The sequence below is a fragment of the Schistocerca cancellata genome, chromosome 2 (genome assembly GCF_023864275.1).
Source record: "Schistocerca cancellata isolate TAMUIC-IGC-003103 chromosome 2, iqSchCanc2.1, whole genome shotgun sequence".
Taxonomy (NCBI): Eukaryota; Metazoa; Arthropoda; class Insecta; order Orthoptera; family Acrididae; genus Schistocerca; species Schistocerca cancellata.
Window position 1 is genome coordinate 590742248 of NC_064627.1, and position 22979 is coordinate 590765226.

Genomic DNA, 22979 nt, shown 5'->3' on the forward strand with positions numbered 1-22979 from the left:
ACAGTGGTATACTTATATTGTAAGCAGCCTGTTTGTATGTTGGCAGCGCTATAGACCGTTTTAATATCGCTGACAGCGCTCTGCGCCCTCGGCAAGAGATTGTGTGGTTGGAGGAACTAGCAGTTAGCAGTCAGAGAGGGGACGGCCATGAACCCTTCGTGGATACTCTGTGTTGGTAGGACGTGCATTGTAAAATGATGACGTATGTTTGATAGTTAATGTCTGGGCAGTGGAATTATTGCCAACTACATAATTTTTTGAACTGGATGTCACATGAATAAAGTAATATTTTCTAAACACGCTGTCTGCTCTTCAACAAAATCTTTCTTTTGCTAACCGTATGCCTCCTAGTAGTTAGAGTCTATAGTAGTTATAATATTTTTATTCAGCTGGCTGTAGTTGCTCTTTGCTGTAATTGCTGTATTTCGTGTTATGAAGATTTTCTGTGACGTAAGTGACTTGTAAGAAAATGGGATTCGTGATTGAAATGAGTTTAGGCAGTTAACAGATTTTGAAGTAGTTTCATATTTTTTCATTTCTCATATTTTTTTGGAGTTTTATTATTGTTAGGATTTCTTGCAATTCAGGGCCATTCTTTTGTGTTAATTATTGGAAGTCATGTGGTCACTACATAGCAGTCAGATTGCGTTGGGCTTGTATAATGTGAGTAATAAACGAATAGGTTAAGTTGTCTTTGTCAGGGAAAATTCTGTAGGTCAGTGTTTAAATGATAAAAATAATTGAAGACGTAGTTTCAGTATTAACGGTTATGGCGATTACTTTTGAACTAATGAAAAGTTTACTTATTTGTTTCCATCGTTCTCACTTTCATTTGACTGCCCCTTATTACCTTGTGAGCATAGTTTCAACCTTGTACTGTGACTGTTTCTGTCACTTTTTTCTCTCAATACTATCTCTGCCTATAACATTTTTAATATTCAGGGTGTTTGTTTTAACTTGTGACAGCTAAACATCTCGAAAGAGATGCACCGTACCAACAACTGTAAATGTAAATATACGTGTTCTAACAGTTGACATTTATGTTCGAATTTCGTTCTTGGGTCATGTATTTTCTAACCATACACTTAATGGTTAGCTATATGGTACTGTACTATCAAATTTGCAATATTAAATAAGATTTCGAAGATAAATATCCGTTGGATAAGAAGGCTCACATTAACCTCGTAAATAACCTGTAGAATCAAATGCGTCGGTTCTTAATTGCAAAAATAGGCACACTTGATATTTCCCAATTTCAGCCCCATCTGCCACGAATGGGAAAAATGTTTTGAGTGAACAATACATATTTTTTGGCGTAGAATCCGAATATGCAGTAAAAATGAGAGGTTCCCAACCGAAAACTCGAAATTGACCCCACGGGAAGGGTGGTTAGGAGGTGCCTTTGTAGCACACATGGACGTCCTCCTTACTAATATTAACTTCTTCTCTTTGAATATTTCTTCCCGTACGATGAATCGTTTTCGAGATATTTAATTGTCTCAAGTTACAACAAACCGACTGTATATTAGCGTGCCATAATATAGAATCGTGGTAATGGTGGCACTTGCACTGCTTTACACGACCATCTAGCTCTGCTCACTGTAATAAAGCTAATAGCTCTCTTTAGGATTCTGAAGTTCTCCTGAACTGCTGTGGAATTCCAGCCGAATATGATGCCGTATTACAAATATGCATTAATATATATATATATATATATATATATATATATATATATATATATATATATATATAAGTTGGCATTGATGTATTCAATATGTTTGTCCCTGTTTAGGTCACTTTGTATCCAAACACCAAGAAACTTTCTCAGCCGCGCGGGATCAGCCGAGTGCTCTAAGGCGCTGCAGTCATGGAGTGTGCGGCTGGTCCCGGCGGAGGTTCGAGTCCTCCCTCGGGCATGGGTGTGTGTGTTTGTCCTTAGGATAATTTAAGTTAAGTAGTGTGTAAGCTTAGGGACTGATGAACTTAGCAGTTAAGTCCCATAAGATTTCACACACGTTTGAACATTTGAAAAAACTTTGTTGCCTCCTTATTTACAATGGATTGACTGTTGATGGTGACACCCGAAAAATGCAAGATGTTACCTTGGCAGCTATGGAAATTTATTGTTGACCTTGTTGTTTATTGTGATCCGATTTCGTGTTGATCATTTACTGGTGTCGTAAGAACTCCATGCCACGGTGCATCGCAACTGTCATTATAGCGAAACGGTATGCTACGCACTGCTTGTTCGGCGTCTCCATTTCAGTTTCTCATTGGCGTATAATACCTGCGTAGGCGAGCCTCTTACGCCCATTTATTTTATGGTAACATTATCCATCCGAGGCACCAACGCTTCCTAAAGTGGTGGTATACTGCTGTTCCAATCTGACGGTAACGAAAAATCTTATCAAGAGAATTAAGTCGAAAAGGAGATGTTGGTAACGTGCAACGCCTGACCCCTTGTACTGTGTACCATTGTCCTACATTTTCCCATTGTACCCAGTGACGACTGAAGAGTATAGGACTGATTATGGCAGAGATATTTTTCGTAAACAATAACAGTCACACTTGACAAACAGATATTATCCACATAGAATTCACTTTATTACTTTCTGTCGGTTTACACAATGATATCAGTTCGAATGGGCGATAAGTTAATGCATGTTAATCTTCCCTAATGACTTATCCAAAACTTTATTTTATCTTTACCTCAATTCTCATTTGTCACATCTCGTAATTGCTTTATGACGATTTTATCGCTGGCATATCGCACCAAATAACATTATCACCCATGAAGAATTTCTACGTTCTGCTGCAGGAATTTTTGTGTTAATGCATAACACATCCCAATTGAACATATTTTCTACCACTTTAAGTGCGTTACATTGAAGTAAATTAAATGTCAGGTAACTTTGCAGCTCTTCTCATAAATCGTAAAGCAGTGACACAGTAAAGCAGTAGGAGCTGCAAGTATAAGTTCAATCATTGTGTAAGTATAAGTTAACAAGTTTGTTTGAAGCATAACGTAGCAGCTGCACAATAAATTTTTATCAATAATGATAAAAAAAACTTCGCTACTTACATTTCTAGGATCATCATTTTAAAACGTGCCAGCTTTGACGTGCTGACTTGTTTCGTAACTCTATCTAGTTTCAGCTCCCAACTACGATAAAAAATAGACGAATTTAGTCGGAGAAATAAATAGTTTGTTGAGGACTTGAATACATATTTTATCATTCTTCTTCCTGTATCAACATAGTAATCGTGGATGGGTTCCTTCTTACCTGTCTTTAACAATCTCGCCAGTAGATTCAAAGTAACTCGTAGTGTGTCTCTGGTTCTGTTTTCCTCACGCAATCGCTGGGCAGAGAAATTGCAAGGGATCATTCAGCTAAATTCAGCTATTGTTGACAGTAATTACTTTTAACTGTGACACCTCTTTAGCACTAACTGTACAGTCTGTAGCTACCCTGGGTACATGAAGAGCAATGGTTTGCGAGCGGTCGACGATGTCTATCGATTAGGGATGGGCAGTTATGAGTAAGAGTCGATTAATTGGCCATTCTATTATTTACGTAAGTCGATTAAACACATCGATTAAATGTAGTCCAATAATTGATAAATCAGTTAATTAAAACATTTCCCTAAAATTATTTTTATGACAAAAAGGTTTGTTCTATAAAAAATAAAATTATGCTTTCACACTTATATTTCTCTTTTTGTAACTATTGCTGTCTCGCCTGCATTAGCAAACCATCTACCAGAAGTAAGAGAGGAAGCCACTGTTCCCAGATATTTACGAGCCGCCATAGGCACAATAGGATACACTGCCTCATTGTCTTTCCAGAGAAGCAGGTCAGATGATTTTCGGTTGATAACGGTTAGTGTAAATAGAGCAGAGCTTTAAAAGACTAAATCCTGGCTATTTGATGTTACTGTGGTAGAGAACTGGTCTTGCTGTATTGCAGTTAAAGTCTCATGAATGCCTAAAAAACATCTTCTATAGCAGCCGGCAACTGTACTTGTGACTATTAGACTTCTACTTTCTGTGTGTGCTTCTTCTAAACAATGGCAAAACGTGCTAATGGCAATAGTTACTGCCAAGGGATCCTGCAGTGAGGATCTAGAATCGCGCACAGTGCCAACAGTTTGATCTTTTAAACGTTCTGAAAGCATCTTTGGCCTTGCTCTTGCAGATTCTCCTCAAGATATTTACATTTTAATGTCGAAATACTTGCGTCAATATTTTTCACGATTTTTATCGTATGGTTTTGCAAGTAGACAAAAGTATATACAAACAAATGGAAATGTCCAAATGTGGCATCCAGTGCAGAGCTCTCGCAGACGCTGCACAGATCTCACATCATCGTCAAATGCTTGCAGTGGGCACTCCTTAGCAATGTGATCTATTGTATGCTCCTCCACTCCGCAGTCGCAGCCAGCAGAGGAATGGAAATCTCCACTTGTTCAAGGTGTAATCACACCGTCTCTGATCCGTCTTAAAGTGGTTCAGCCACGACAATTACGATCAATTAATTGCTACTAATCACCCATCCCTACTGTCGATAGCCGAATGTCACGTGGAGCGTACATACTTGAGCACATCATACTCATGCAAATATAAAGAGGCAGACAAATTAAAATGATACAGAGGGAAAAAATAAGTAAACTGTTCATCATTTCAAAAGTAATGGCCATAACTGTTAAAAAAACTATCCAACTGTGAGCCAAGACGCTCAATACCATCTTGGAAAAATGTCTGCTGTTGCTTAAGGAACCGTGATTATGCCCAGCCCAGCACCTCTTCGTCCGAAGCAAATCGACGGCCACGAATGTATTTCTGTAGAGCTTCACAAATATGGAAAACACATTGGGAAATATCGGGCATGTGTGAAGGATGTGTAAGTGCTTCCCAGCGAAACTTCTGCAGCGTAGTCGTCCGAGCCTTGGCAACATGTGGGGGCATATTTTTTAACCGGTGAAAAAATACATTCGTGGCCGTTGATTTGCTTCGGAGAAAACTATTCACGCCTGAATGCAGTCAAGTTCCGTAGGCCACCGTAAACTTTTTTTCCATAAAGGCGTTGACGTCTCACAGTGGGATAAATCTATTAACAGTTTTGGCAATTACTTTCCAAATAATAAACAGTTTACTTGCTATTTCCATCCGTCTCGCTTTCATTTGATTGCCCCTTATATATTCAGTGTTTCCTGTTAGTCCTATCGGATATACTTCAGACAGTTTTCTCTTCTCTCTAGTCTCGTAGTTATCGAACTTTCTCTTTCTGTCATTTCTGATGGCTACCTCTGAGGCCACCTCCTCGATTCTGGCTCCACTTCACTGACAAAAACACTCGCAGACTCTTAGCATAAGTCTACACCGGCAACCCGCCACGCCACACTGTCCTAGCACCTGGTATAGCTGGTGCGCGAACTGAAAATTGTGGGGCTGTATGTCATACAACGATTCGTAACAGAGGGTGTAAGGCAGGACCTCTCATTACTGTTCCGCTAACGAATAAATGCTTCTGGTACAGGTTCAGCAAGCATACCGCTGCAGCACGTTAACCGATTCTTTTGTGACAAGAGTTCTCCAGAGGATGGCATTTGTTGCACCACTTCGAAAATCGAGATCCACGGACACAGAGAGCGTTGGAGTAGCCGCCTGGTTTAATTTGTTGGTCAGTCAGACTGGCTGCAGTTGAACCCAGGTTGTTCGATTCGATTATGCCACCCAGCCCAATGTCCGTTTTAGACATGTCCTCACCTTTATTCAGTCGAACTTTGGGCTAATTAGCGTCTATCGCTATTATTTTAACGTTTGACTATGAGGGACAACTGGAAAACTTTGTCTGGAACTTAGTAAAACTACGAGAACGATTCTCTGGCATAACCTAGTTCGCATATAGATACAGAACCAGGTTAATACCGATAAAGAAATATACTCACGTGTTTTGTGTCATTCTTTCCTAAATATATCGTTATCGGCAGCTTAGCGACCAACCGAGCGTCCGTATCGTCTATCTGTTGTGATTAAAGTGGCAGAAACTTGCAGCACTAGCGACTGTCGATACTGTGCTTCCCATTATATAGTTCACGGAATTCCATATGATGTAAGCTCCGTTTTATTCCAATGTCTCATAAATGTCTGACTGTGTCCGAACTGCAGTATCTCAGGTCTTATTGCTGTCTTCGTTCACTGAATCTGCGAAAGAATGTGTCTGTCATGAAGAGACTAAACCACTGAGCAATAAGAGACCTGAGTTTCTCCTGGCGTATACAGCTTTCAAATAACTTCCGGGAATTCAGCCAGGTAACACTTTCAGCGACCGCCGATATTTCGGCGGGAGAACACCCCGCCATTTTCAAGGCAAACTGCAACGGACGGGCGGCGTACATGCAAATTTAAAACCTCGGTTCTCGGACTGAAGCAGGAAAGATAACACACACACTGAACACTAGTCCCACCAAAGATGACCAAAGTCAGAGCTATCGATAGTGAGACTATGAATTCGCAGGTGAGGTAGCATTGACTCTGTCCCTCTGTTTTTTGACAAGGAAGAGAGCCGGATTCCAAACAGAGTTTAAACAGAAACCTCCATCCCTATTAACGAGGTTGCTCGCTAATTTAATCTCAACTGCCTCCCTAATGACACTATCCCAATAGCTGGACGTGCATGCCAATATCTCGGTGTTATTATATAACATGGGGTGACCAGTGTCCAAGCAATGTTCGGCAATAGCAGATTTACTTGCCTGCTGTAATCGTGTGTGCCGTTTTTGCTCAGTACATTGGTCCTCCACGGTCCTGATAGTTTGACCAATATATGCCATGCCGCAACTACAAGGAATACGATATACACTCGCCTTACGCAGTCCAAAATCATCCTTAACGGAACTTAAAAGTGCTCTAATTTTAGATGGAGGTCGGAAAACACATTTCACATCGTATTTCCGTAAAATACGACCGATCTTGTTGGACGTTTTTCCTACGTAAGGCAAAAAGGCAGTAGACTTAGGTGTTGACTCAGAATTATCATCAATCACCCGATGTACAGCTGGTTGATAGCGCAACGCACGTTCAATCTGTCTATCACTATAACCATTTTGACGAAATGTAACTTCAAGATGGGACAGCTCAGCTGGCAAAGTCTCAGCGTCAGAAACGACATGTGCCCTGTGTACTAAGGTACGAAGTACCCCTTCACGCTGAGCCGGACGGTGACAACTATTAGCCTATAAGTACAAGTCGGTGTGAGTACGTTTCCTGTAGTCTGCATGTCCCAATGATCCATCATCCTTCCTCCTAACCAACACATCAAGAAAGGGAAGGCAACCATCCTCTTCCACCTCCATAGTAAAACGAATGTTCGGGTAGATCGAGTTCAGATGTTCCCTACCATGAGGCCAAACAACGAAGGTATCGTCAACGTATCTAAAGTAACTGGCGGGTTTCAAAGGCGCCGAATCCAATGCACGTTCCTCGAAGTCTTCCATAAACAAATTTGCGATCATAGGAGACAACGGACTACCCATCGCAACTCGTAATACTGGTCATTAAATAAAAAATAAGTGGATGTCAACACATGCCGAAAGAGATTAGTTAATCCAGCACCAAACCTGGCCTCAATTAACCGCAACGAATCAGACAGAGGAACACGAGTGAAGAGAGAGTCCACATCGAAACTCACTAAAATATCAGAGTCATTCTACCGCAGTCCCTCCAAACGACGTAAAAAATCAGCTGAGTTCCTGATATGATGTTCACACCGACCTACTTGTGGACTCAACAGAGAAGCAAGATGTTTGGCTAGACGATATGTCGGAGCGCCGATGTTACTCACTATAGGACGGAAAGGAACCCCACCTTGTGAACCTTCGGAAGGCCATATAACCTAGGGGCAACAGCACTATAGGTGTTAAGACTCTTGATAGTATCCTGCGACAAACCACTTTTCTTCAGGAGGCTGTTGGTCTTTCTCTCAACACTTTTTGTGGGGTCAGCACCGATTCTGCGATACGCTGAATCAGATAGTAAACGTTGCATCTTTTGTACATAATCATGTTTATTTAAAAAAAATGCCACATCTGAACTCGATCCACCCGAACATTCGTTTTACGATGGAGGTGGAAGAGGATGGTTGCCTTCCGTTTCTTGACGTGTTGCTTAGGAGGAAGGATGATGGCTCATTGGGACATGCAGACCACGGGAAACGTACTCACACCGACTTGTACTTATAGGCTAATAGTTGTCACCGTCCGGCTCAGCGTGAAGGGGTACTTCGTACCTTAGTACACAGGGCACATGTCGTTTCTGACGCTGAAACTTTGCCAGCTGAGCTGTCCCATCTTGAAGTTACATTTCGTCAAAATGGTTATAGTGATAGACAGATTGAACGTGCGTTGCGCTATCGACCAGCTGTACATCGGGTGATTGATGATAATTCTGAGTCAACACCTAAGTCTACTGCCTTTTTGCCTTACGTAGGAAAAACGTCCAACAAGATCGGTCGTATTTTACGGAAATACGATGTGAAATGTGTTTTCCGACCTCCATCTAAAATTAGAGCACTTTTAAGTTCCGTTAAGGATGATTTTGGACTGCGTAAGGCGAGTGTATATCGTATTCCTTGTAGTTGCGGCATGGCATATATTGGTCAAACTATCAGGACCGTGGAGGACCAATGTACTGAGCAAAAACGGCACACACGATTACAGCAGGCAAGTAAATCTGCTATTGCCGAACATTGCTTGGACACTGGTCACCCCATGTTATATAATAACACCGAGATATTGGCATGCACGTCCAGCTATTGGGACAGTGTTATTAGGGAGGCAGTTGAGATTAAATTAGCGAGCAACCTCGTTAACAGGGATGGTGGTTCCTGTTTAAACTCTGTTTGGAATCCGGCTCTCTCCCTTGTCAAAAAACAGAGGGACAGAGTCAATGCTACCTCGCCTGCGAATTCATAGTCTCACTATCGATAGCTCTGACTTTGGTCATCTTTGGTGGGACTAGTGTTCAGTGTGTGTGTTATCTTTCCTGCTTCAGTCCGAGAACCGAGGTTTTAAATTTGCATGTACGCCGCCCGTCCGTTGCAGTTTGCCTTGAAAATGGCGGGGTGTTCTCCCGCCGAAATATCGGCGGTCGCTGAAAGTGTTACCTGGCTGAATTCCCGGAAGTTATTTGAAACATTGAGCTAAAATTGCAAAGAGGTTGAAGATCCGCTTACAAGGTCCACACTGCGTCATTAGAAGTATCGGTGGAAAGTTATTACGGATGGAGCTCCAGATCGTTTTTTTTTTTTTACTTTATTGTTATTTTGACACCTGAGCAAGCAGGTAGGCTGGCAGCAGCACAATACGCCGCCTCCAGATCGTTGCTATCAGAGACTAAATATGCACGTTAACGCTGCAGGAATCACAGCTCTGTGTTGCTGGCCGGCAAACGGGAGATCGGACAGGTTTGCGATGGTGACAGACACCTCGCCCAACGACTCACCTTGTTTTTGTTGACTGCCATGTTTCCATATACATTCAGCAAGCCCCTAGGAATGTCTGCAATGCTCTGGTTCCCCGCCAAAAGGAACTCTATGACGGCTCTCTGCTTTGGACGCATCTCCATTACAGACGCCATTTTAAGGCTACGTATAATGCCGCCACCTGTCGGAACTTCATGAAACTATAGGGGATGAAGATGGAATAATCCGCGATGCACAACAAATTCCGCATTTTTTCAGCCGAAATTATTCGAGAAAAAAGTATTACATTTCTTACTGGGCGTTCCTCGTATTTGTCTGCAGACTGTAACGCTTTTTTTTTTTTTTAATAGGATGTATTGATATTTCTGCTAACGAACCAGGTATAAACTTTTTCTTATTGTTCACTCCACTTTTAACGTAACTCGGAATTCTCCATTTTGGTACTGCGTGCTTCATATCAACGTTTGAAATAATACAAAATGAAGTACCAAGAACCACTGATATCGCTTGTCGGCAAAAGAACGTTACTACTCTGCCGTGTCACTTCGTAAACATCTTTAATGACAACAACGATTGCGTGAAAATGAAAGAATTGAAAGTTTTTATTATCCGTAGCAATTACGTTTCAGTGTAACAAACGAAAAGAGTAAAATCATTCGAGTAGTGGCACAATACAAACGTCTGCAAAACCTTAATTGAGGATATATTGGTGTCCTATATAGAAGTACTTACGTTTACGTGAATCAAATGTAATCTTATGTACCACAAACGGAAAATGTGTATTAATAATTCGAAGTATCAGTTTTAGGTAGTTACAAACCGACTCCGAACAACATGGGCACGCACTACTTTATACCACGAAAGCATGAACAGTGTCGCCAACTCTCCAAAACGAAATAGGCTAGATGTGTTTACAAAAAAGCTGGAATAAAGCAAGGTATGTTATTGTGCACTATTGTTTTCGCAATAAGTGTACTGTATAACAGACTAGCACGAATTTGTATTTATTTTCTTAAAAGCGAATCTGCTGGGCATTAGAATAATACAAACAAGTAACTGTAATGTACACTCCTGGAAATTGAAATAAGAACACCGTGAATTCATTGTCCCAGGAAGGGGAAACTTTGACACATTCCTGGGGTCAGATACATCACATGATCACACTGACAGAACCACAGGGACATAGACACAGGCAACAGAGCATGCACAATGTCGGCACTAGTACAGTGTATATCCACTTTTCGCAGCAATGCAGGCTGCTATTCTCCCATGGAGACGATCGTAGAGATGCTGGATGTAGTCCTGTGGAACGGCTTGCCATGCCATTTCCACCTGGCGCCTCAGTTGGACCAGCGTTCGTGCTGGACGTGCAGACCGCGTGAGACAACGCTTCATCCAGTCCCAAACATGCTCAATGGGGGACAGATCCGGAGATCTTGCTGGCCAGGGTAGTTGACTTACACCTTCTAGAGCACGTTGGGTGGCACGGGATACATGCGGACGTGCATTGTCCTGTTGGAACAGCAAGTTCCGTTGCTGGTCTAGGAATGGTAGAACGATGGGTTCGATGACGTTTTGGATGTACCGTGCACTATTCAGTGTCCCCTCGACGATCACCAGTGGTGTACGGCCAGTGTAGGAGATCGCTCCCCATACCATGATGCCGGGTGTTGGCCCTGTGTGCCTCGGTCGTATGCAGTCCTGATTGTGGCGCTCACCTGCACGGCGCCAAACACGCATACGACCATCATTGGCACCAAGGCAGAAGCGACTCTCATCGCTGAAGACGACACGTCTCCATTCGTCCCTCCATTCACGCCTGTCGCGACACCACTGGAGGCGGGCTGCACGATGTTGGGGCGTGAGCGGAAGACGGCCTAACGGTGTGCGGGACCGTAGCCCAGCTTCATGGAGACGGTTGCGAATGGTCCTCGCCGATACCCCAGGAGCAACAGTGTCCCTAATTTGCTGGGAAGTGGCGGTGCGGACCCCTACGGCACTGCGTAGGATCCTACGGTCTTGGCGTGCATCCGTGCGTCACTGCGGTCCGGTCCCAGGTCGACGGGCACGTGCACCTTCCGCCGACCACTGGCGACAACATCGATGTACTGTGGAGACCTCACGCCCCACGTGTTGAGCAATTCGGCGGTACGTCCACCCGGCCTCCCGCATGCCTACTATACGCCCTCGCTCAAAGTCCGTCAACTGCACATACGGTTCACGTCCACGCTGTCGCGGCATGCTACCAGTGTTAAAGACTGCGATGGAGCTCCGTATGCCACGGCAAACTGGCTGACACTGACGGCGGCGGTGCACAAATGCTGCGCAGCTAGCGCCATTCGACGGCCAACACCGCGGTTCCTGGTGTGTCCGCTGTGCCGTGCGTGTGATCATTGCTTGTACAGCCCTCTCGCAGTGTCCGGAGCAAGTATGGTGGGTCTGACACATCGGTGTCAATGTGTTCTTTTTTCCATTTCCAGGAGTGTATAACTAGACCCATGTTTTTAAAAGTTCAAAATGGATGACCTGTATCACTATACATGTTAATTTAAACATTAACATGTACCTTCACTTACTATTTCTTCATCGAAATAATCTCTGTATTCACCTACACTTTAGTTCTTTCGCACAACTTTCATTTTTTCACTATAAAATTGTAAGTACTGTTTCAGCTAGGTACTTAGTAGGACAAACTTCACAATATTTGCACTGTAATTTTATATTATTGATTACACTTAGCAAGCTACTTCATTATTGTGAAATTGTGTAATTTTCCAATAAAGCTCTCAACTGTTTCTATTTTCTAGTAATAGTTTTGGTCTCGTGTTTGTGTATGCTGATGAGCCCGAAGCACACATCAGCGCTATTTTGGTTGGCTATATTGTGCTTCTTAATTCAATCTAATAAAGAATTTTCATGGAATATCAAAGGGTGTTTTGAAATTTTAATTGAATGCAAATAATTTTTCTTTAATCAACATGAATTTTAATGCATTCCAATTGCTGAGGAATAAAAGCCAGAGAAAAATATTGTGAAAAAACTCATATTTCTGGACCCCAACTATATTAGTCATTTCACAGCACAACGGTATTAAAAAGAAGGCATAATTAGTTCCAAAAATGCTGATTTGGCAGTACTGAGCATGAACTGAATGACGTTTAGCTGCAATAATAGCCAAAGTTCCTGCCTTAATTCTTTCAAAAATGTTGTTCTCTTACTCCCTTCTCCGCCCCTGGTCATGTTTGGTAAGTGACAAAATGTCGTTACGAGACCTATTCACAAAACGATTTGTTTAAATGACAAAAACTTTATTTGCAGTTGTAACAAGTAGGGAATTTATTTTATCCAAAATCTAAGGCCCTTTTTTGCCTTTAACATCGATATTTCGATGTATCAGACGCTTCATTATCGGTACTGAGACATTAGTTTTTAATCTCTTAACAGCGATAGTTTGTAAATATCGAAGATCTCCGAACGTCACTATTTTTAGGAGTCACAATTTTTGCAGTCATCAGAGCTTGTCCGTTGAAGTGAGTGAGCGGCTATTGCGTCGTCAGACTTGACTCAATATGCGAACATTTGAATCGCCGGTGGCTGCTCCATCGGCCTACTGTTCTCAATTCCGGGACACCGTTGTGCAACGCCCGTGTTTTGCAGGAGCAGCTATCAAGTTTGCTGCTTCCTAACTTCTGAAGAAGACCAGCTATCGCACAGTTATCTTATCGACTCTAATCAGACTGGGCGATTAGGAAAACGACGACAGCATGTGAAAACAAAGTTATTGCAATCAGTTTCAAATGGCGTAAGAGACAATACAAGAAACTGATTACTGTACGACGAGGGAAATTCCTCGCCCGGGCGGAAAGTGGAGGGACAACATGTTTACAAATCGTAGATAGCGCGAAAGATGATTGGGGAAATTGCAATCACGACATCCTTAAGCGACAGAGAAAGACAATTAGAACTCTGCAGGTAAACTTGTCTGAATATCTGCCTCGGCAGCTGCGCGGTCTGCGCGGCAGATTGCTAAGCCAAGGGGCTTGTGTTCGATTCCTGGCTGGGTCGGAGAGTGTCTCCGCTCGGGGGCTGGCTTTTGTGCTGTCCTCACTTTCATATTATTGTAATTGACATTACTACCGAGGTAGCTGAACGCGCACGACAAAAAAGCCAATAAATCGGAAAAACCTACCATGAACAGCAAAGCGAACGGTTTACCATATTCGAAATAGTCAAGACCCACTATACTGCGTATCGTGAAAACCTAACATAAGACATTGGTTTCCAGCGATAGTGTAAACACAAGCGTTTATTTGTTATGTAATTACACAGCTCATTGACAGTTAAGAAATTGTAGATATATTCCCGCATAGTTTGGGATAACTGCGGAAATCCTAAAAGGAATAAGAGCACGAAAATTGAAAACCGACTCTTTCTGGGAGAAGAAACAAATAAAAAGCATGTCATATTGTACTGCGGAGGGAAAGAAAGAGACAGAGAGAACAGGACATTGCTGGGTATTTGTAGATCACGTTCACTGAAGAACCAAAGGAACTGGTACATCTCCCTAATATCGTGTAAGGCCCCTGCAAGCACACAGAAGTGCCGTAACACGACGTGCCATGGACTCGACTAATGTCTGAAGTTGTGCTGAACTGACACCAGAATCCTGCAGGGCTGTACACCAATCTGTAAGAGTACGAGGGGGTAGAGATCTCTTCTGAACAGCACGTTGCAAGGCATCCCAGATATCCTCAATAATGTCCATGTCTGGCGAGTTTGGCCAGTGGAAGTGGTTAAACTCAGATTAGTGTTCCTGGAGCCACTCTGTAGCATTTCTGGACGTGTGGGGTGTCGCATTGTCCTGCTGAAATTGCCCAAGTCTGTCGGAATGCACAATGGACATGAACGGATGCAGGTGATCAGACAGGATGCTTACGTACATGTCACTTGTCCGAGTCGTATCTAGACGTATCAGGGATCCCATATCACTCCAACTGCACAAACCCCATACCATTACAGAGCCTCCACCACTTTGAGCAGTCCCCTGCTGACAGGCAGGTTCTATGGATTCATGAGGTTGCCCCCATACCCGTTTTCCCGTCATCAGCAGCCCAATCTCGGTGTTGACGGGCCCAGGCGAGGCGTAAAGCTTTTTGTCATGCAGTCATCAAGGGTACACGAGTGGGCCTTCGGCTCCGAAAGCCCATATCGATAATGTTTTGTTGAATGGTTCGCACGCTGACACTTGTTGATGGCCCACCATTGAAATCTGCAGCAATCTGCGGGAGGATTGCACTTCTGTCACGTTGAACGATTCTCTTCAGTCGTCATTGGTCCAGTTCTTGCAAGATCTTTTTCCGGCCGCAGCGATGTCGGAGATTTGATGTTTTGCCGGATTTCTGATATTCAAGGTACACTCGTGTAATGGTCGCTTGGGAAAATCCCCACTTCATTACTACCTCGGAGATGCTGTGCCCCATCGCTCGTGCGCAGACTATTAACTTCACGTTCAAACTCATTGAAATCTTGATAAGCTGCCATTGTAGCAGCAGTAACCCATGTACCAACTGCGCTAGATACTTGTTTTATATAGGCGTTGCTGTCCACAGCGCCGTATTCTGCCTGTTTATAACTCTGAATGTGAATACGCATGCCTTTACCAGTTTCTTTGTCGCTTTAAGTGTAGCATCACATAAGGAATATATTCTCAAAACTTACTATAGGTGTACTTATCACGTTTATAATGCGATAGGTTATTCTCAGCGATTACATAAAAAAAGTCTGTGAACTAGTTTTTCAATACCGGTCTTAGAACTCATACAACGATTTTTTAAATGTATGTGTATGATATATTGCATTTTTTATTTCTCAAAAATGTAAATAAATTTTACAGTAATGATCAACTTGTAAAAATTTTGTAAGACAGAAAATTGTGTTATAGTAAGTACACAGTCTGCAGCAGATTTCATTTTTTTATCTACAGTGGTTCAGCAGAAAATGTTCCTTATATACCGAAAAATGAAAGTTTCGGGAAAAGCATAAAAAATATTTTATTGACGTTCATGCCAGGAGCAGTACCTTAACGTTGGCCATAACCATACATTTGTCCTTTCTGGTCTTCATGTTGCTTTTTACTTCTAGTCTGATCCTTCTGGCGTGTCCTTTTGGCAATATCCTTCGCTGATATTTCAGAACTAGAAATATGCGCATCATTAATCTTCTTCGAAAAGTTTTCAGTGAAGCAACCTGCATCAAATCCTAGTCTCATAAGGGTTCTGAATCTCTCACTGTTACCATCGTCGAACACCGGTCTACTATGATATGAGGAAATTTTAACAACAGGAGAAGAGCAAAATGTTGTATTTGGGTGTGTGTCTTCTAAATGGGATTATCGAAGCTTTCGTTCGAGTTTTGGAGGCAATATAGTTCAAAAATTATTTTGAGCGCTTTTCATGACTATTGTAACCTAAGGAACAAGATTTAACTCACCGTCGAGGCGAGGTCGTTAGAGGCAGCTCAAACTCAGTTTAGATTAGGATGGACGTTTTCCGTTCCTAAAGAACCATCCAAGCTTTCGTAGCGTTTGATTTATGGAAACCGCCGGACGAGTTTTGATCCCCGCTCCGTCGAAGACTTTTCCTGTCCCTTTAACACTGCGTCACCTCATTCCGACTGTAGCCTGAGGGATGTTTCATAACATAAAAAAAGATCTTCCCATGGCGCAGTGTTGGCAGCTCGCCAAGACACCCGCGGGTTGGACACTGGCCGCTCAATATGGACAGCATTCTAAGTCGCACTACAGTCACGCACGATGTTTGAAATGCGAGGGATGTCGCGTCCCTCGTACGACCATACCGGCACAGTACTCACAGCAAGACCTGCCGAGCTGCCACTCACATACGATGCAATGGAAAGCACTCAGTATCAAAGTTCTGAATTAACTCAGCCACGAATTTGTAACCGTTTACCGTGAACCTCATCTGCCGTGAGCTTCTATAAAATGGGAACTTCTTGGTGTGTCGTCATTTCGCAAGACTCGTTGTTGTTAAGTTGCGTAGAGCTGCTTGTTCCGGAAGTTATCAAGTACCTATCACAGTCTCACTGTCACTATTTTAAACATGGCTGACAGCGGCAACAGTAAATAAATTTTCAATTAAGAAAGTATACAGCCACTCGGCTGCATAAGTTATTTGTAAAAACCTTGACCAGGTTTCAATAACGCTCTGGGTACCTTCTTCAGAAAGAAAGTTACATAAATTACATTACGTTAAAATTGTAAACATGCATGATGACCTACAGGGTGTTTCAAAAATGACCGGTATATTTGAAACGGCAATAAAAACTAAACGAGCAGCGATAGAAGTACACCGTTTGTTGCAATATGCGTGGGACAACAGTACATTTTCAGGCGGACAAACTTTCGAAATTACAGTAGTTACAATTTTCAACAACAGATGGCGCTGCAAGTGATGTGAAAGATATAGAAGACAACGCAGTCTGTGGGTGCGCCATTCTGTACGTCGTCTTTCTGCTGTAAGCGTGTGCTGTTCACAACGTGCAAGTGTGCTGTGGACAACATGGTTTATTCCTTAGAACAGATGATTTTTCTGGTGTTGGAATTCCACCGCCTAGAACACAGTGTTGTTGCAACAAGACGAAGTTTTCAACGGAGGTTTAATGTAACCAAAGGACCGAAAAGCGATACAATAAAGGATCTGTTTGAAAAATTTCAACGGACTGGGAACGTGACGGATGAACGTGCTGGAAAGGTAGGGCGACCGCGTACGGCAACCACAGAGGGCAACGCGCAACTAGTGCAGCAAGTGATCCAACAGCGGCCTCGGGTTTCCGTTCGCCGTGTTGCAGCTGCGGTCCAAATGACGCCAACGTCCACGTATCGACTCATGCGCCAGAGTTTACACCTCTATCCATACAAAATTCAAACGCGGCAACCCCTCAGCGCCGCTACCATTGCTGCACGAGAGACATTCGCTAACGATATAGTGCACAGGATTGATGACGGCGATATGCATGTGGGCAGCATTTGGTTTACTGACGAAGCTTATTTTTGCCTGGACGGCTTCGTCAATAAACAGAACTGGCGCATATGGGGAACCGAAATGCCCCATGTTGCAGTCCCATCGTCCCTGCATCCTCACAAAGTATTGGTCTGGGCCGCCATTTCTTCCAAAGGAATCATTGGCCCATTTTTCAGATCCGAAACGATTACTGCATCACGCTATCTGGACATTCTTCGTGAATTTGTGGCGGTACAAACTGCCTTAGACGACACTGCGAACACCTCGTGGTTTATGCAAGATGGTGCCCGGCCTCATCGCACGGCCAACGTCTTTAATTTCCTGAATGAATATTTCGATGATCGTGTGATTGCTTTGGGCCATCCGAAACATACAGGAGGCGGCGTGGATTGGCCTCCCTATTCGCCAGACATGAACCCCTGTGACTTCTTTCTGTGGGGACACTTGAAAGACCAGGTGTACCGCCAGAATCCAGAAACAATTGAACAGCTGGAGCAGTACATCTCATCCGCATGTGAAGCCATTCCGCCAGACACGGTGTCAAAGGTTTCGGGTAATTTCATTCAGAGACTACGCCATATTATTGCTACGCATGGTGGATATGTGGAAAATATCGTACTAGAGTGTTTCCCAGACCGCAGCGCCATCTGTTGTTGACAATTGTAACTACTGTAATTTCGAAAGTTTGTCTGCCTGAAAATGTACTGTTGTCCCAAGCATATTGCAACAAACGGTGTATTTCTATCGCTGCTCGTTTAGTTTTTATTACCGTTTCAAATATACCGGTCATTTTTGAAACACCCTGTAAGAAGTACAAGTCAGACAGCAGTCATGTAACTTATGTGACTTCCCTTTGACCCTTCGTGGTATTGAAACTTGGTCAAGGGTTTTACAATAAACCTTTGCGACCGATTGGCTGTACACTTTATTTATTGACCATTCTACTGCAGTTGAATTTGATCTGGGGCGCTGGTGTCTTCTTCGGTTACTTCCCGTCGGTTGATAGATAGTCCATAGGCAATGAATTACACTTTGGGATACTTCAGCGGTGTTCGTTATCTTATTCAGAGGCTGAGTGTCTTCTGTCCTACCAGTGACTCGCTATGTCACATGTTCTGATAAATCACAATGCTGAGATTTTCACTCGTATCGAACACAGTCTATGCAACACTTGAGCAACGTCCCACTTATCCATCACGTGTCTAATTGATGACTCTCGGCAAGCCGAATGGTGTTCGTCCTGTAGTAATACTAAGCAGTTGTACTCCAACAATACAATTTACCCAGTGTGTAACAAAATATCCACACGGATGCCCCAAATAGTCTGATCGGTGCAGTATTTATATTCTTGTGTGTGTCATAACGTCTAAGTTTTTCTGTGTGTGTGTGTGTGTGTGTGTGTGTGTGTGTGTGTGTGTGTGTGTGTGTGTGTGGTAGAAATTACATGGAGAGTATTGTGAAGAAGAGCATTTCTGGTTTTATTTAATGCCAGCATTCTTGAAAGAGTCAAATTAATATTAAAATTGCGTTATGAATTCCCTCCTGTCTTTATCTGTGCTGCACTTTGGGACTTTATGGAAAGAAATAGTTCAGTCTATTTCATTAGGTTTGAGGCACGTAACTGAGACATTATTATTTCCTCGCCCGACATTTCGCCTGGAAGCTACCCAGTCGTTATCATGACAAGTGGAAGATTTCTATCTGAAATACACTGAGGTCACAAAAGTCATGGGATAGCGCTATGCACTTATACATATGGCGGTAGTATCGCGTATACAAGGTACAAAAGGGCTGTGCATTGTCGGAACTGTCATTTGTACTCAGGTGATTCACGTGAAACGGTTTCCGACGTGATGATGGCGGTACAATCGGAATCAACAGACTTTGAACGCGTAATAATAGTTGGAGCTACACACATGGGACATAAAGTTTCGGAAATCGTTAGTGAATCAAATATTCCAAGATCCACAGTGTCAATAGCGTGCCAAGAATACCAAATTTTAGGCCTTACCTCTCACCAATGACAATGCAGTCGTCGACGGCACAGAGTTGTCAGCGGTAACAAACAAGCAACACTGCGTCAAATAACCACAGAAATCAACGTGGGATAAACGACGAACGTATCCGTTAGGACAATGCGGCCAAATGTGGCGTTAATGGCAGCAGACGACCGACGCGAGTGTCTTTGCTAACCTCAAGACACCGCCTACAGCGCCCCTCCTGGGCTAGTGGCCATATCGGTTGAACTCTAGATGATTGGAAAACCGCATCCTGATCAGATGAGTCCCAACTTCAGTTGATAAGAGCTGATGATGGGGGTCGATTGTGGCGCAGAACCCACGAAGCCACAGAACCAAGTTATCAACAAGGCACCGTGCAGGCTTGTGGTGGCTCCACAATGGTGTGGGCAGTCTTCACATGGACCGGATCCTCTGGTCCGACTGAACCGATCACTGATTGAAAATGGTTATGTTCGGCTACATGGAGACCAGTTGCATGGACCTCATGTTCTCAAACAGCCGGCCGAAGTGGCCGAGCGGTTCTAGACGCTACAGTCTGGAACCGTGCGACCGCTACAGTCGCAGGTTCGAATCCTGCCTTGGGCATGGATGTGTGTGATGTCCTTAGGTTAGTTAGGTTTAAGTAGTTCTAAGTTCTAGGGGACTGATGACCACAGCAGGTAAGTCCCATAGTGCTCAGAGCCATTTGAACCATTTTTGGAAGATCGTGAAGCAACAGCACATTCCTTACAAAGCAGTAATTCCCAGTTTTGCTTACTTATCTTAATTTAGCCCACATGAAGACCAAGATCAACTAGTCCGACCAGTCGAACGCACGAGTACACCGCTTCCGGGATTCGGGGAGGCGCGTCGGCCTCGTAGCGAATGCACCCGAGGGATTAACGTCGAGAGCAGGTGTGCCTGCCAGCCTGGATGTGCTTTTTAGGCGGTTTCCCCCATCCGACTAGGTGCATACGGGGCTACTAACCAAGTCTCGCCTCAGTTACATGATTCGCTAACATTTCGAAAAGTCTTACACTTTCACATGTGACGACTCTAGATGCAAACCGATAGGGAACACAAATTCTGTCCCGCGGGAGAAGGATTGGGAACAGGAAGAGCATCCGGACACCGTGTACCACTAACATTGCCACATCCCGATTAACATGCCGAACCCCGTGAAGACGTGGGAAAAGACCAGGAGAAAGAAGACATGAATACCAAGCTCCTACTATAATGAAGGACGTGACAGGTATGTCTCACATATATAACCAGACTTTCTACCCGGTAATGTCTTATCATTCTAGAATGATTTTAAATGTAAGCAAAATTCTGAGCATTAACGTCGTAGTGGGTCTGGATGAGTGCATGTGGGTGTGTAATAGCGTGGGTTACTATAGTTAACGTGTCCCGCAAACATTATATGTGGATTGTTAGCACATTTGACAGAGCAACAAATTACTAAATTATTATTAGTAAAAAGAAATAACACATCACAGAGCAAACACATTATGTCTACTACAATGTGGTATTGGCGTAATATTTTAAAAACTTAAGTAAATACTTTCCTCAGTCACAGATTTTCCAACAGGTTTTTCATGCAGTAAAAACAACTTACTCTCAATTGCAGAAACCTATAGCATACGACACTGCAAGCAGCTTCCAAAATGAACAAAAGAATGCAACATGTGCACGTGAATTCGTTTCACTTGTAATTCTTGAGCTTACTGTTATTGAATCACCAATGGCGATGTTTTAAGAAAATGACACGAAATCCAATGGTGAGAATAAACAGAAAAAAAAGCAATTATATGTAGACGGCGTTTCTGAATATGATTTTTTTTTTGTAGTAACGTCATGCAAGCTTACCGTAGGCATTTCTACCTTTCATCCGCTGCCGTCGGGAGCATTGATGTCATTAAGTTAATATGTTTCTCGATTGTGTAATTGGATGTATCCAGCACTCAGGTGATGGTTGGATTCCAGTTGCTTTCGAACGAGGCGGCTGAATACAACATACGAGGTGGCGGAGGACTCCACATCAATTCCTTAGATATGCTGTTAGATTGTTTCCATAGAGCATACATGTGGTTAACTCTAGATAACAGAGCGGTTTAATGTTGACGTGTTAGCCAGGTACGGAGTAGATTAAGATTGTAAAGAAGTGCTTTATCACTTTGGCACATGTGCTTTACACTATTGTGTAGCCGTAATACTACAAGGAAAAATATCGCTGTATTCTTCTGTCGTAGCACGGTACTTTCTTCGTGTTTAAGAATGAAAAAAAAACAATTGAGAGAAAAACGGTTAAATCTTTTGTGAAATAGTTTGTCTAAAAGTAAGAAACAAAATAGGTAACAGAAGCATTTGCTGTGGCTTCGAATGACACTCGAAATCCTGTACAGCAAACGAAACGTGCCTAAGGTTTGTGCCATCTGTTTTATTTCTTTCTTTTAGAGAAATCGTTTCACAAAACCTTTCACCGGTTCTTTTTCTCAAATTTTTCATTTTCCAGCATGGAATATACTTAAATATCGGTCTGTATTCTGTAATTATTAAGACTATAGAGATCACAAGAAAAGAGAGAAGTTTCCATTTATGCTGTGAATTCATATTTGTTTTATTTTTTTAAAGTGAAAGAAAGAGTCCACAATTTCCACACCGGTGTAAATCTTTATGAGCAAAATAGCGAGGCCTTTCTTCGCATAGTCAGCAACAGCTGTTTGTGAAATATTCCAATTTTCCCTCAAACAACTAGTTAAGTTTTTCTTAATTACCCCGATTACTTTCAAGCAATTATATCTTCTTTTTTTGCAAAACTAGTTTCCCACTCTTCGTTTGGCTGTGAAAATTCGGCCAAAAATGAATTGCTTAAGTTCTAGGAAATCTTTTTTTTTTTTTTTTTTGCTCTGTTCAAACATTTGACCCAAAAACAAACCTTTAAAAGATCTACTATATTTACTTTTACTGTAAACAGGGTTTTGGCTAACATGACCATTAAAAGATCTAATGTTAATCTGGAATCTGACAGACATGTTACAAGAAAAATAAATAAGGTAGATTAACAGTCTTGCAGCAGCAGCAGTAGTAACACCAGTACCACCATTTCTTCGCTCTGCAGGACCCCTTCCACAGTGCTCTGTCCATACGCAGCACTCCATAACTTGAACAATCTGCCTCAGCTGCCGAGATCGCAGACGCACGTCTGTGGATCGGTGCTCGGCTCGAAGGTAGTCGGTTTGAATCCTCAACGTGGAAGACATTTTAATATATTTAATTTCATTGATAACGAGATGAGAGATGATAACGTACAATTCCCGAACATCAAACTTCGTGTCAATATCCTGAGTTTAAATCCCATCCTCTCTGTAGTGGAGGACGAGAGTATGTGACATTTGATCGCAATCCGTCAGATGGTGAAAGCTCGGTATCTCCTTGGTGTTATTGGTAAGGAGCGC